This window comes from Equus caballus, chromosome 5 (assembly GCF_041296265.1).
Source record: "Equus caballus isolate H_3958 breed thoroughbred chromosome 5, TB-T2T, whole genome shotgun sequence".
NCBI classification, from domain to species: Eukaryota; Metazoa; Chordata; class Mammalia; order Perissodactyla; family Equidae; genus Equus; species Equus caballus.
Window position 1 is genome coordinate 58,609,195 of NC_091688.1, and position 8,937 is coordinate 58,618,131.

The 8,937-nt window shown below is 49.8% G+C and overlaps 1 protein-coding gene across 7 annotated transcripts in view; it reads right to left on the reverse strand.

Annotated features, from left to right (window-relative positions):
- The window catches only part of VANGL1 (VANGL planar cell polarity protein 1), a 52,928-nt gene extending 50,607 nt beyond the window's left edge, over positions 1-2,321 (reverse strand). For 3 of the 7 annotated variants that reach the window (XR_011438747.1, XM_023641372.2, XM_023641370.2), the window contains exon 1: positions 2,103-2,304. The gene's annotated coding sequence lies outside the window, so the exon portion shown is untranslated. Of the gene's footprint in view, positions 1-1,164; positions 1,441-2,102 lie in introns of those variants that run through there. The other 4 variants (XR_011438746.1, XM_070267174.1, XM_023641371.2 and 1 more) reach the window with 4 other exon arrangements.
- Positions 2,322-8,937: the final 6,616 nt, after the last annotated feature.

Sequence of the window (8,937 nt, forward strand, 5' to 3'; positions counted from 1 at the left end):
TTACTATGCGTCAGGCACTGTTTTAAGTCATTTGCATGTAATATCTTAACCTCAAAACAAGCCTTAACAGGGAGATAAAATATTAATTTCACATTAAAGTTAAGGAAGCCAAGGTCACACACCTGGTAAATGGTGGAGCCAGGGCTTGAACTCGGAAAGTCTAATTCCAGAACCTGTGCTCTTAGCTAGGAAAATTTATAGCAATGTAGCAATTATGAGAATTGTTTATTTACAGAGAGGAGGGTAGGCAACAATCATAAATTGTTCCAAACCACACATAATCCACAAAGAATTCTGCAAGTTCAACTCCTACTCACAGGTTCAGTGTCCCAAGCACTGTTGGGAGTCCGGGAGAAAAGAAACAAATCTGAAATAGTTCTAGCTCCTAAGGAGCTGAAGCCGAAGGGTGGAAACTGGCTCTTAAAATAAAATGTGAGAAGGACTCATGCACCCCAAATGCCACTGTTGCTTGGTAAAGAAACTTTCCTGTGTGGTTTTGTCCCGTTGCTCAAATACATAAGACAACGAATTTTACTTCTCCCATTTTACTTACAAATTAAGTTGCAACCAAGTCAATACCACCAACACTCTGGGAATTTCACACAAGATGTTTTCCCTAATTATACTGAGGGACACCAACGTTTGGGAATGCTAAACACTCACAGATAGGTGAAGAGTGTTATTTCTTTGAACTGTAGAATAAAACAGTTTCCTCCCACAAATCAAAGTTCCAACTATATCACATTGATTTAATTCAACTCTAAAAACTCTAATTAGTGGTTACATCAAATGACTAATTACGTCTCCCTGAATTCAGACAGTTTCTGCCACCTCGCCTAAAGAGCCCAAGAGCTTTGTAATCAAACAACCCACCCACTGGAAGGAGAATGCTAATTAGCGTTGTTGATTGGTGACACAAGTTAGAATATTTTCCAGCAACCCTATAAAATTTATAAACATATCAGTGAAAATGCCAGATTCTTTACAGCTTGCTAGCTTTTGGAATAAGTGTCTAAAAATACGTGCATTTTCCAACCACAGCCCCGTCAAAAGGGTTTAACAAAATGCACGTGCCAGTCACACAATCATCATCATAAGGTGCTCTCACATCTCTTAACGAGCAGCTGAACGAGCTCACACCACCTTCGCGGCCTGGGCAGATACCTGGTTTGAAAATGTGCAAACTGGGCCACACACTTCTCGCCTCCGAATCTCGCTAGCTCATCTCCAGGCCGCCAGGCCGCGGCTCCGCCCCACTCCTGCCTCCACCAGCGACGCGTTTAAATTTTTATAAAGCTTCACACTTCTCTGGGCGCGTTGCTTGGGGCAGTTCAAAGACTGCAGGAGGAAATGAGGTCCTGCCCATGGCGAAGGCTGCCCCGGCGCGGTGAGACCTCCTCCAAGCGGGATACCTCGGGCAGAGACTTGCCGGCCGCTTCTGCTCCACCCCGGCGTTTTTGAAAGTAAACTCCTACCTGCCTGTTGCGCTCTCCGAGGCGCAATCGGACTCGCCCCCCAGGCCCGGCTCAATTTTATAAGCGGGGTGTGAACACAGGCCATCTCTGTGCCGGTTTCTGGCCCAGGGCCGGGGCCCCGGGCGCTGGCGGTTAGGGGTCGAGCCCGCGGCGGCTGGGCACACGGTGCGCGCCCGGCTCCCGGGGAGCGCAGGGCTGCCCGGCCCCCGCCCGCACGGCCGCTCCAGCCGCCCGGGGCTCCGGGAATGCTCGGCCACTCCCTGCCGGCCAGCCGGAACACGCACCCCGAGGGGCGCACCCCAAAGTGCAGCCGGGGAAGAAGGGGGCGTCCGAGGCGTAGGGGAATGCCGGGACCCGAGGAATGGGGTGCGGCAGGGAGAGCGGCGCAGGGCAGCAGGGGCGCACCTCGCGGGATGGGAGAGGAGTGGGATCTCGAGAGCAGGACACCGGGCGCGGTCCGGAGCAGGGGGGCTCCGGGCGAGCGGCGGGAGGAGGCGGTGCCCCCGGGTCTGAGTCCGGGGCGGGGGTGCGGGAGGAGGGCTCAGGGGCTCGCAGGGTCCCGGGTAGGGGCGTCTCCCCGGGAAGGGCTGCCCGCCGCCCGCCGCACCCGGCCCCCGCGGGACTCACCTCCGCGCCGGCCGTGCGGGCTCGGCGGCCCGCGGTGTCGGCTCTCGGCGGCCCCGGCTCTGCGGCCTGCGCTGGGCTCCGGTACAGGCAGAGCCCCGCCGCCGCCGCCGCTGCACTGCTGCTTTCCGCTTCCTGTCCCGGCGCCGCCCCGCAGCCCGAGCCCAGCCCTGCGAGCCCGGCGCGGCCGCGAGCCAAGAGCAGCGAGCGCGGCCGCCCCGCGAGGGCCCGGCCCACCTGCCGCGGAGGGCGGGGCCGGCGGCGTCTCCCACCCGTGGGCGCTCCGCGCAGCGGGCACGCGCGCGTGCACACTCATACACACACAGACTCCAGGGACTGGCCTCACACACACACACACACACACGCACTCTCTCTCACTCACACACACATCATAAACACATGGCCAGGGATTGACCCCCACCCCACAGCCCAACGTACTTGCCACCTCAGGCTTACACACATACACACACATACTCACAATCATGCACGAAATCCAAGCCCGTTTGCCCTCCCCGGAGCCCCAACAAACATTCACACGGCCCAGAGACTAACCCCCTCGCCAGCCCACAGACACTCATATACACCCCTTCTAAGAACTGACCCACAAATATCCATATACAACCACACTTCAACCCATATACACACTCCCACTTAAACTCACATGTGGCCAAGGAAATGACCACATTAATAACCACACACACTCCAGCCCCTTACAGGCCCCTATAGCCAACCCTCTCCCCCCTTTTCTCCCCCCAGAGCAGTCACTGGCCCCCAACCTGGGCCTCCTAGAAACTGCTGGAAGAGCACATATCTGAAGGGAGGGAGCCCAGGTTCCAATCCTGATTCACCCAGGTCTGCTTCCTCTCTAAGTCTCTTTCCCTGTCTGAAAAGTGGAGAGGATGTTAATGCCAACCTTGCAGGATTGTAGGAGGATTATGGAAAGTGGCTGGTGTCCGTAGGCACTGAACAGTTGTCGACTGTTTGTATGAATATTTGCACTCTCTTACTTGGTTATCTTGTGTGGATGGGGTTAGGGACCCATGTGGAGAGTGGAATCTGGCTGGGACCCAAAGCTGCTTACATGACAGTTCTGGAGAAGAGACAGTGTATAATGAAGTACTGTGTGCTGTGGGCAGTTGGGGTGGGGAAACACACCCACCCTGAACTAGCCTTACTTAGGGAGCTTGAGCCCCCAAAGCCCTCACTCTGCCCTCCCTGCCTCTTCCCCCCTTCCTCTAGACCCCATTGTCTCTCTCCCATATATTGCACTTCTTTAGAGGACATCATATGTTCAATATAGCCAGTCTTTATCTCTCCCCAGCCCTCCACCAGGCTTCACTGCTCCCTCTGGCAGCCCAGGACAGCTGCCCCTCTCCCTCACCAACGTCTCACCTTGTCTTCAGGGGGCAGGTGCTACTGACTCAAGCAGCCAGCTTCTTAAGGGGAAAGCCAGGGGTCTATCCACTTGAATCGGTGCTCTGGTGCAGAAATGTAGAGCTTTATATAAACGTTTTCTTTCATCTTTAAAATGTAAACCCATCAAAGTTACAATGGGCCAGGGATTTCCAATTCTAGCTCTGCTGCTCTTGAACAGCCCCCATGAGGTATACAGCTCCTCCATGAATGTTCAGGGAAAGTGATTCTAATTCACTTGAGTTTGTTAAGTCTAGCTGCCTTACCATGGGGTGCTTTTGTGGGAAAGAGGGGTTGTGCAAAATAAACTCCATTTTAAGATAATAAATTCACCTTTAAATGTCATCTACTGCTGGTTTTGATCCAACATTCTCAAGTATTCCAGTTTAAAAGGTAAGAGTTGGACAGCTTCTCAGGACCTGAGTGATGGTCTGTATGACCTGGAGGCCTGCCCTGGCTCCCACTGTCTGTCGCGAATTGGGTCAGCCTCACTCTAGGGCTCAGCTGGCAGGCTTATTCAGCTCTTGCCTAAAGTCCTGTTCTCCAGCTTAACCTTACTTACTCAAGAATAAAGGTAATATTGTGGGCTCCATCTGCCACTCCTTTGTCTCACTTATCCATTTGTTCCAAACTCAACTAGGGAAGTAGGATACTATGTAGTGGGGTTTGCTTTTAGGACTCCAGCATGACTGTATGTTCCACAAATTCATGCAGATATTTCTCCCTTTCTGCTCGTTCTCACAGCTTTCCCAAACCTTGGAATGCTACCCACTAAAATTCTTCCTGGCTACCAAGATCCAACTCAAACACCATCTCTTACACAAAGCCTTCCCCAGTTCTCCCAACCAGAAAACATTCTCTTCCCCCATTTCATTCCCATAGCTCTCTGGGTTTTTATGTTTACCTTCTTACCTCACATTGGTGATTTGCACCTCACTCTTCAACAATGTATAAATGCCTGGTCTTATTTATCTTTTTTCTATCACAGACCTTTCCACATAGTAGTTGTTTTAAAAAATACTTAGCAAATGAATGAATAATTATACAATACCACTTGACCTTGGGAAGTTAATAAGCTAACCAGGGAACAATCTAATTGAAAATTTATGACATATGCACATAAAGATAGTTAACAATAAAGAGAATATATAAAACGTGAAATGCCCTAAAGGCACACTTTTTAAGAAGTCACTTATCCAGCCTCAAGAAATCTGCATACACCTGTAAAACAGTTAAGCAAAAAAGGCCTTTGATCAACAAAATAGAGTATACAAAAATCCATGCTTTAAATCGGATAGACTTTGTAAATGTAAGAATCTCTCATACACTCAGTGACTATTTATACTTAGTTTACAAACATTTCTCAGCAGCTTCATCATCTGATTCCTAAGCCCACTGTAGATTAGAAACACATTAAAAGAGAGACAGGAGGTGACTTCAGGAGACCCCAGGGACTGCAAAGTGGTCATTGTGAAGATTGTTTAATTCCAAATCTCATGCTCTTTCCTTTTCCCAGTTATTCCTCCTGGCACACTGTCACATTACAGAACAATAGTGTCCGTAGTGATGACTCTGAGTTATAAAGGTTAGATGGAGAGCCTATATACAATACCTTATTTAAGAAGTCAAGGAAGATGTGAAAAAAATTTAAAAAAAATTTCCATCCAGAATGTTTGAAGTGTTAAAAAGCGCTGATTCTTTAAAGGGCCATTTTCGTAAAATCCACCCATGTGTATTATCTGTTTATATGTTAATAATGCCGGAGTGGGGTGCTAAAATATGGGTTATTAGTGCCCAAGGAGAGAGTCACACTGGCCTGGATGGTCAGGGTCACCTTGTGTCCTCACTCTGAGGAAAGAAAGAAGTGGAATAGGCATGGGTGGAGGACAGTAGCTGGAACAGGGACTGGCTTGTCTCAAGTGCTGAATAAATGTGAATGGAATAGATGGGTAAACAGTATTCCTGTTTGGAGTATGGGCAGGGGTGTGGAGAGAGCCCTGTCTGGGATCTAGTCAAGGGCAGCGAGCAGAGCAGTTTGGCTCAAGATAAGGCCTCGTGCTGAGACAGAGGATTCAAAGCTGAGTGGCCCGGATTAGAAGATAGAGAACTCTCAACCCAGCACTAGTGTTTGAACTTTCTTAAACAGGCTGGCAAAGTGACAAAGTATTCATTCATCCTTTCATTGATTCAAAAACTTACACTCAGTACCTACTGAGAGCCAGGCAATGTAACTACTAGGGATACAAAGCTAGATAATGTAACATTGATCCTGAGTCAACAATTTAGTCAACAAATATTTATTGAGCAGCTGCTATGTGCCAGTCTCTATTCTAGGCTCTAAGGATACATCATAACAGACAACAGCTTCTGCCCTCATAGAGTTTAAATTCTAGTGGGGAGTTTAAATTCTAATGTGTACTGTGTCAGATGGCGACAAGTGCTAAGGAGAAGACAGCAGGATAGAGGTTGCAGAGTGGGGCTCTGTCCCTTACTCTCCAGGGAGGCTCGGGCAGCTGGACGAGACTGCTACTTGAACAAAGCCTTGTGCTGGGATATGAGAGTGCTGTGACTGAGACCAGAGGCAGGACAGCGACGCTGTGGGAGCACGGGGAAAGAAGGGCCAGCCTAGCCTGCAGAAGCACACGGCTTCACCCGGCCATGACCCTGGGAACAGAACTCGAAGGATGGGTATTTGGCAGATAAAGAGGGAGGAAACATTCTGAGCAAAGGCACAGAAGTGTGACAGAGGATGTCCAGGAAGCCTTATCTGCCGGCGGTGTGCAGTGCTGGCGGAGAGTTGGGGCAGGGGTGTTCGCAGGAGGCTGTGTGGAGCCGCAGGTCTGCTGGGATGGACAAGACTGGTGCTGGTGTCCTGGGGAAGGACAGGAAGTCACAGTGATGAAGCAGCATGGCTCCTCAGGGCGCCTGGGGCAGTCTGGCCCTGGAGAGCAGGAGGGTGGAAGCAGGGCTGGGATGGGTGGGAGAGGGGTGGGCAGGACCTGGAAGAGAGGGGCAGAGGCCAGAGCTCAGAGGGCTTTATATGGTGGGCTTAGGAGTTTGGGTTTTATCTGGTGGGCGATAGGGAGCCGTTGAAGGGTTTTTATGGAGAGGAATAAGATGGGCTGACTTTGCAGTGTGGAGCATGGCTTCCTGAGGAAAGCGTGAAGGCAGGGAGACCAGAAAGGAGGCTGGTGAGACACAGGCAAGCTGAAGTGATGAATGGACCTGAGTTACTGCAGCCGACTGCAGCGGTCCTAGGCAAATCTCAATCACAGGTGGGAATCTCAATCCAGGGGGAAGGAGAAGTTCAAGGAGAAAAGGTATGTTTAGTTTTAGGCATGCTGAGGGTAAGCACCTTTGGGATGTGCAGGTGCAAACAGTAATAGGTGACATTTATTAAAGCATTTATGATATGCCAGGCACCATGCTGAGTGTTTTACAGGTCTTACTTATTCCTCACTACGACCCGCATTGTAGGTATTACATCATCTTATTTTTTTGTATCCCTACATTTTATGGAGAAGGAAACTCAGGCATAGTCATGCTGAATAAATTGCTGGAGATCACATGGCTGTTAACTGGTAGAATCAGGCTTTGAACCCAGGTTGGCTGACCACAGATTCCTCATCTTTAGTCCATAACCTATACTGTTTTTTGGCAGTGTGGGTTTAAAACTAGGGAGGAGATAGGTAGTGACAATGAATATAGTTTTTGGAGATCACATGTAATTGACAATGCAATAGAGAAAAGAGCAAGACGTGGGTAGAGAAATGCAGACTGTGTGAAGCAGAGAAAGACAGGGACATGCGGAGATGAGACAGGTGTCGTTGTTTCATTTCAACATAGGAAACCACTAAGCCTGTTTATAGACCAGGGAGAAGAAATCTTAAATTCTGAAACTTAAGAAAGAAAGGGTAACTTAGGGGATGGGCGGGAGGTCTAGCCTTGTGTAGGTGCAGACAGAGGTGAGCCGACAGGGTGGGCATGGGAGGTCAAAGGCATCTCAGTATTCTCCACGAAGTACGAGGCAAGAAGCTCCAACAGAACCTGGGAGACCAGGAGACGGAGTCAGGCCAGAGAGAGGAGGTGCATCTGATGGTGTCTCAGGGGCCCTTGGAGACTCTGATGGCCACTGTGCTGGAAACTACAGAAAAATACACATTCCTCAATTTTTGCAAACAATTTGAATGGGCTCACAGACGCTGAAAGACTTGGAGGGACCCCAGACATAGTACTCTTAAAGTCTATTCTGTGTCTAAGAATTGTCGTCTTTGATAAGTTGAGTTTGAGGTGAATGGGATGTCCAAGTAGAAATCTGAAAAAGTGGTTGAAATGGTGGGATTTTCTATTAAATAGTCTTTTGTGCTTAGGCATGTAACTTGTGGACAAGAAAGGATATGTGCTCTGTGTAAAACTGCCGGGAGCACAGAGCCTAAACAAGCAGTCATGGCCACGGACCAAGCGCACTAATTCCCTAGTGAGGCCAGGCACCGGAGTCCTGCGCTGCTTTGCAGGTCTGGGCAGGCAGGCCCACCCCCAGGCCCAGTGGCTATCATTACCTTGGGGGCTGGGAGGGAGCACAGTATCAGGTAGAGCTCAGAGCTCAGATGCAGGATTCTGCCACGCCTATAGCTAATCCCTACACTTGTTAGCAGCCTTGTTATCAGGGAAAAGGGGCAAAGAGCCTCATCAAGACACCAGTCAGTGCACATGGGCTTGGAGCTTCTAGCTGCTTGCAAGGCAATTCCACTTGCCTGGGCAGTGCAGGGGGTCACACTCAGGGCCAATCGTGGGCAGCACTGGACTGGCTAATAATACCTTCTGGGGCCTGGAAGTTTCTTCTTTAATGTTGTTTTTAATCTGTGGAGTCACCATTAGTAATTCATTACCTATTTATGAGAAACCCTTGAATAACACCTCACATACCACGTTAAGCTAATTACTTGGACTAACACCAGGTGGCATTATTTCCTGAGGGTGAACCAGCCTCTGGCACTGCCAACCTGAGCTCAGACTCGTCCTGGCTGTGGGGCAGACACAGGCATGGAAGGAAGGCCTCAGCTTCCGGCCCACAGGAAGATCCACTCTCCTGCTGAGTTGTGGTCTCCATGGGTGCTGCAGAAGAGGAGGGCCGAGCCTGAGCCTAGCAGGGCAACACCATTAATCCATCTTAGTGATCAGGGTTTGTATTAATCATGCCTTTTTATTTTCTGTATTTCTGATATTTTGACAACTGGGGCCTTGCTGACCCTGGAGGGACTTCCCCTCCCAGGCTTAGCTAATTCCTAGCAATAGTAAAGATTCACCTTTGAGTATGCTCTTCATATGCAAACCAACCAGTCCAGAGTCTATACCCTGAAACTCCATCCACTTCCTTCATGGGGCACTCACATTCTGGGCCACCATCCACGCACCCTAATCGGTC